Here is a 7,483-nt window from a genome sequence, read left to right as displayed (position 1 = left end):
CAGGAGGCAGACACAGAGCTTTTCCCCAGGATATTGTAACTTAGTTTTTCCTCTCCTTGTAACAAGAACCATAACCTTTCTAATATTTCGACATAGCCACAAGAGGGCTTGTTTTTTGCAGAACACAACTTATTCTATGAAATAAGTGGAAACGGTGAGGAAAAAAACTGTAATTCCACATTTTCTTTTTCAAGGTTTTGTACTAGCGCCGCTTACTTTGTGGTAATCAGGTGGTGATCTGTTACCTTTGCTCTATGGGTCAGTATGGTTACGGGATCCCAAATCTATATATTTCTATTCATGATTTACTAATTAAAAATAAAATAAAAACATTTACAAAAACAATTTGGCTTTTGTCACCATATTCTGAGAGCCATATATATATTTTTTTAAAGTGGTCATCCGGCAGTCAAGGTAACCCTTCGTCAATGTGCATTCATACTGCACGGTGGCCCCATGTTCATTAGAACTGATGGCCATTATGTTAAAGTCTGTTACATGTCACCATCACACTTGACAGCGGTATTAACCCCATAACGCCCAATGACGGACACTGCACGGCATGAGCAGGTGTAAGTTAATGCTCCTTGCCGTGCAGTGTCCGTTATGGCTTTAAACTGTCACAGCGTGTAAACACGCAGTGACAGATAAGTGCGGACAGCTATCTGTGACAGCTGAGCAGCACAAGATGGGGTGCAGGGAGCCATATGGTCGGTCCGCACACCTAGATTGCTGCGATCGGTCAGTCAATCTGACTGACCGATCTCAGCATGATCGTGCAGAAGATGCTGAAATATCAGCGTCTCCAGCCCGATCAGTGCCGGAGTTCAGCACCGCCAGTGGCTGAGCTCCGGCACTAAACAGCTAGTAGCCGTGTCAGCACCACCCCTGGCTGTTAACCCCCTGACAGATCGGTGGCCCTGCGATGTCGTGGGGCCCAATCATTGCCATGGTGACCAGGGGTCGTCATGACGACCCCCGGGTCACCAAGCTACGGAAAGCTGCTGAAACCATGCTCACAGCATGGGCTCAGGAGCTTTCACTAAAGGTATAATGAATGCACTGCAATCTAGTACATTGCAATACATTATATCTGTGATCAAAGAGAAACAAGTGAAAGTCCCATAAAGGGACTAAGTATAAAGTAAAGAATAAATGGCAAAAAATGTGTAAAAATATGTAAAAAAATTAAATAAATAATAATAATTTAAAAAAAATATTCACTAATAAATACACATTTTTATGTAAAAAAAAAATAAATAAATAAAATAAAAAAAAGTACACATATTTGGTATTGCCGAGTCTGGAACAACCCGACCTATAAAAGTGTCACACTAGTTAACCCCTTCAGTGAACGCCGCACAAAAAAAACTTAAAAAAACGAGGCTAACGATGCTTTATCACCATGCCACTGGGAAAAAAAGGGGAATGAAACACGATAAAAAAAACAAATATAAATAAAATTAGTACCGCTGAAAACGTCATCTTGTCCCACAAGAAACAAGCCGCCATACAGCCCCATCATTGATAAAGATGTTGAACAATACAGGTCCCAGGACAGAGCCCCGTGGTACCCCACTTCAGACATTCATCCAGCTGGATGTGAAGCCATTTACGACCACCCGTTGAGTCCGATCACTAAGCCAGTTATGAATCCACCTAACAGTTGCCTTGTCCTTTCAATACTTGGTCATTTTTTCAATAAGGATGGTGTGAGATACTTTGTCAAATACTTTGCTGAAGTCAAGATATACTATATCTATGGCATTTCTGTTAGGCGTCAGGTGTTTGCTGGATTTGAAATGGGTTCAGAACCATCAGTGGATTCTGTAGTCTCCCATTCCAGTCCAGCCAGGGCTGATGCTGCTCAGCATCATCATCAGTCCCAACGCCTAGCTGGTGCACGAGATGTACAGGTTGTCTCTTTGGTCTTTGTTCCTAGCAACATGAAGGATAGGTTGCGGAGGGAAACAGGGCTGCTAAAGCTTAAGTCCAGGATTCTCTGCACTGAACATGCCCGTGACATGGTGGACCGTGATTGGTGGTTTGGGAGTCAGCTGATCCGGTGACCTGGCGCCGCCTGATTGGTTGCGGGTGACGTCACCAATAGTGTGACGGTGGGCAGGGCTTAATCTTTAAATAGCCCCCTCACAAACATGGCGGCGCGCTCTGATCATTGACCTGTGATGGTGTTGTGTGGACGCTTGGTCTTTTGGGCTCCACGTGTGCTTTAGTTTCTGGCAGGCAGGTTTAGTGGAAATAGGCAGGCTTAGATGAAATAGGCAGGCTTAGATGAAATAGGCAGGTAGCTTCATCTGACAGTCTGGCTCCGACAAAGGGGTCGCCATACACCCCGAGCAGTCTGCAGACACCCTATTCCCGGCACCGCCTGTAAGCCACGTGGAGAGATACTGCTCAGTCCGGTAGCACGCCGGCTGGGAGCACGTATTCGCCGACGTGAGTCACACACGCATCCTAGCGTCTGCTGTGTAGTCCCTGTGCAGTTAACAGGGCTACAGATATATTATTTATCGCACATCTCTCGTGCTGTTAACGGAGATAGTGCGAATCCCTAATCCTGTTCCGGTGTGCAGTAACACGGAAGGGATTGTTATTTAAGTTGGTTGTTTTACCTTCTCACCCGGAAGGTGTTTGGCCGCAGTCCACCAGGCTGCATCGCGGACCCCGTGTAAGGTTGCTTTCCATTATTTAATAAAAGTTGTTTGCAACCGTCCCCTTAACAATTTCCCTGATCCACCCAGTCAGTGATTCTGTCATAGAAGGAAATTAAGTTAGTCTGACATGATTTGTTAGTTACAAACCCATGCTGACTCTGGTTAATCACTTCATTCTTATCCAGGTACTTACATACATGTTGTTTAATAATTTGTTCAAAAATCTTTCCTGGTATAGCAGTCAGACTCACCGGCCTATAGTTCCCTGGGTCCACTTTCTTCCCCTTTTTGAAGATAGGAACAACATTTGCTCTTCTCCAGTCTTCTGGGACTTCTCCTGTTCTCCAAGAATTTTCAAAGATTATGGAGAGTGGTTCTAAAATTTCTTCTACGATCTCCTTCAGTACTCTGGGGTTTAATTCATCTGGACCTGGAGACTTGAACTCATTTATGTTAGCTAAATATTCCCTCACAATCTTTCTGTTTACAGATAACCTGGATTCTTCAATTCCTTTAATAGGACAGTGAAGATCAGTTGATGCTCCATTTTCTTTCTGAGAGAAAACAGATGCAAAATAGGAATTAAAAAGTTCGGCCTTCTCAACATCCTTTCTTACCATTTCACCATTTTCATCCTGTAAAAATCCTATAGCATCTTTGACTTTTCTTTTACTTTTGACATACCCCCAAAATCCTTTTTTATTGCTTTTGACATCTCTTGCAAGCCTTAATTCATTGTCAGCTTTAGCTGACCTGATACGTGCCCTGCAGGATCTGCAGACTGCATTATAATCTTCTTTAGATATGACTCCTTCTTTCCATTTGATAAACATTTCTTTCTTTCTTTTTAGCATGTGTTTAAGTTCTGTGTTCATCCATCCTGGTTTCCTTAAATGCTTCCCATTCTTCCTACTTTTCGGGATTGTTAACGATTGTGCTTTGAGAATCTCATTTTTAAAAATTTCCCATCCTTCCTGGACATTTTTGTCCTTAAGGACATCCAGCCATTGGATCCCTCCTATTCTCTTTCTGAGTCTCTTAAAATCTGCCTATTTAAAATCTAACCTTGAAGTTTGAGTCTTCACATGTCTTCCTCCTCTAGTTATCCAAAATTCTATAATAGCATGATCGCTGCCTCCTAGGGTCCCAGACACTTTTATCTCCTCAACCATTTCCTCCCTGTTTATAAGGATTAGATCCAAAGTAGCAGATCCCCTTGTTTTCTCCCCTACCTTTTGGAAGATAAAGTTGTCAGCAAGAGAGGATAAGAATTTGCTTGACCTGTTAGTTTTACTTGAGAGAGATTCCCAACAAATGTCTGGATAGTTGAAATCTCCCATGACCACTACGTCATATTTTTTGGAGAACTTGGTCATTTGATACATAAAGTGTTCATCCATATCTTCAGCTTGCCCAGGTGGCCTGTAGTAAATGCCTACAATGGTGTCCTTTCCGTTGTTCTCTCCTTGTATTCTTACCCAAACACTTTCCACAGAACTCCCAGTCTCTGCTTCAATCTCTCTGCAGATATACGCTTTTCTAACATACAATGCGACACCTCCTCCTTGTTTATCAAGTCTGCTTCTTACAAATAAGTTGTATCCTTTTAGCCTTGTATTCCAATCATGTGTATCGTCCCACCAAGTTTCAGTGACATCATATTTCTTTTCCTGCGTTAGTAGTTCCAATTCTCCTTGTTTGTTGCCCATGCTTTGTGCATTTGTATAAAAACATTTTAGTTTGTGATTGGTTTCTCTTCCTCCCATATTTTTATTACTTAGATTTTTTTGTCTTTGTTCTTCCTTTCCGCTTCCAATAGCAGAGATCTCAATAGTATTTGTCAGCTGTATGGCTTTTTCTGGCCTTTTGCTTCCCTTCCCACATTGTTCTAGTTTAAAGCTCTCCTGATGAGTGTAGCAAGGCGACTTCCAAATACATGTATTCCAGTCTTCGTAAGGGGCACCCCATCTCTAGCAAGTAGTCCATCATATAGATAATTCATTCCGTGATCCAGAAATCCAAATCCTTGTTGACAGCACCATCGACGTAGCCAGTTGTTCACCTGTAGAATCTTATTCCACCTCATTGTTCCATGGCCATCCACTGGGAGGATGGATGAGAAGACCACCTGCGCTCCCAATTCTTTCACTTTCTTGCCTAAGTCTTCAAAGTCACTGCAGATGGTTTCCAGGTCCTTTCTTGCAGGGTCATTTGTCCCCACATGTATTAGCAGGAATGGGTAGTGATCTGTAGGTCTGAAAAGTCTTGATATCCTGTCAGACACATCTTTAATTTTTGCTCCTGGAAAACAGCACATTTCTCTTGAGGTTATGTCTGGTCTGCAGATAGCGGCCTCTGTTCCTCTCAACAGGGAATCCCCCATGACCACCACTCTCCGTTTTTCCTTCACAACATTTTCTTTCTCTATCCAGGAGGATTCTGAGGGCTTACAAGGTTATTCATTGTGGGCAAAGTCTTATCTTGCTGTATTTCTTCATGGTTCTCCTGTGTGAGAGCCTGGTACTGGTTCCTGAGCAGTATGGGTGCTGACTGCCTCTCGATACTCCTGCTTCTCTGGGTCACATGCTTCCATTCCTCTGTTTCATCAGGTGCAGTTCGAATTTCTTCTCTTCCTGTATCATGAAGAGATAATTCTCCTCTAAGAACTCTTCACCTTCCTTAATGATTTTCAAGGTAGTTAACCTCTCTTCTAGATTTTGCAACTTTTCCTCCAACAGGGACACAAGCTTGCATTTCTGGCATGTGAAGTTTGGCTTTTCCCTGGCAAGTATGTGAACATGTATCAGGATATGCAGCTCACCAAATGGCTCCTGGACTCTTCCATGTTCTTATTGTTAATGTGTTATGAAAACAGTGAAAAACGCTCCAAAATTCGGTTTATCGATGTCCTCCTTTCAGCTCCAACGGCCAAAATCCAGTGTTCTTTGAGCTCGCGGAGACTCTTCACTTATCCCAAAATGCAGTGGGAGTATGCAAATTATCTCCTCAGGACTCCTCCCCTGGTTTCATCTGTCAATGTAAATATAGGGTGCTTCCACGTTACTGGTAGCACAAGGGCACTGGAAAAGTGAAATAACTCCTCGCCCCCAAAAGAAATATAGCAAATTCTGTGCTCCGAAATTTTAATGCTACCCTCCCACCCCCGCCCTCCAGAGCTCCAGTGTGTGCCTACATCAGATTTACCATCCACATGTTTGGCAGGGGTATAACTTACAAAATGGGGTCACTTGAGGGGGGGTATTCTGCTCTTTTAGCATTTAGGGTCTCTGTATATGGAGTCCGCAAACTATTCTAGGAAAACCTATACTCCAGCAGTCAAATAGCGCTCCGTCCTTCCCGAGTGTCGCCGTGTGGCTAAGCAGTACTGTACAGCCACATATGAGGTATTGCCACATTCAGCAGAAATTGTGGGCCACATTTTAGGGGCCAGTTTTATCCATTAACCCCATTTAAAACGTAAAATCTGGGGCTAAAACAAAATATTTGAGATAAAAATGTAATTATTTTTTCTTCACTGCCCAATGGTATAAAATTCTGTGACACACCCATGGTGTTAATATGATCATTGCACCCCTAGATGAGTTCACTGAGAGGTGTACTTTGTAAAATGCGGTCCTCAGGCTGTTATGGCACCTCAGTGGATCTCCCAGTGTATGATGGCACCCGATGCAGATCACGTAGGAGAGGGAGCCCTCTCCCTCCTCAAGCCTTCTAAATGCTGTTATTTCTATTGATATCGACATTTAAGGGGTTAAAAAGCTGGGAATGGTGAGGGCAATGCTCCTGACAGTGACAGCTGAGGCTCTGCTATCACTTAAGCCAAGCTCCCGACGATGATGGTGAGGGCACAGCCCCTGGGCCCCGCACAATCGTCATGATGTTACTGTATGTCAGTGGTTGGGAATCCCTTCCCGATCAGGACGTATAGGTATGTCAAAGGTCATGAAGGGGTTACAATTTTAGCAGCAATTTTTCATATTTCCAAGGAAATTTAAAATAAACTGCATTTTTATGGACCTATTCACTTTTGAAGTGACTTTGAAGAGCCTTTTATTGTAACCCCCTAAAAAACACCCCAATTTAAAGAATGGAGGTTTCAAAGCATACAAGAAGTTTGCTATTCCTTGAGGTGCTTTGCATTAATGAAAATATAAGAAAAAAAAATTAATAATTCCATTTAGTCAAATTCCATTCAGCTAAAATGTTACTTCAGCCCTAATTTTTAGACTGCACAATTTATTACGCAATTTCTCCTGAATGCAGCATTACTCCTTGTATAGCAGACACTAATATTGTATAGCTATTGTACGGTTTGGTACTCACTCGGCTGCGGCTGAGGTAGGCACAGGAAGCATTTTCATTGAAATCCAGGCTAGTTTATTCAGACAGCATAAACTGCTCAGGTAGCAAAACAAAAACACCCTTTTCCGGCACAAAGTGGAAATACAAAGTAAAATGTCCATACAATGTTGCGGGTTCGACCGCTCAGGTCAGTTTCCAATCCTTAGGTGTTTAGCACAGACCAGCATCCTGGAGATCCACATATCTCCAGACACAGAATGAGACAATTGGTCTCCATTTTATTTACCAAACCACGCCCCCGGGGTGGGGATATGTGAGCAGCCATTCCCACCAATCTCTTATGACTGCTCGTAAAAGCGGCCCTCATACGACCTATTAACCCTTTCAGTACTATATGTGCTGGAGCATGCTTTTCTGGGTTTACATCACCGAAGCTAACAACCTCGAGGACCTGTCCGGTGGCCATCTTACATACCCTCCTCTGC

Source organism: Phyllobates terribilis, unplaced genomic scaffold (genome assembly GCF_046119375.1).
Source record: "Phyllobates terribilis strain yellow unplaced genomic scaffold, ASM4611937v1 Scaffold_461__1_contigs__length_1441779, whole genome shotgun sequence".
Taxonomy (NCBI): domain Eukaryota; kingdom Metazoa; phylum Chordata; class Amphibia; order Anura; family Dendrobatidae; genus Phyllobates; species Phyllobates terribilis.
Note: the sequence above shows the minus strand (reverse complement) of the source record.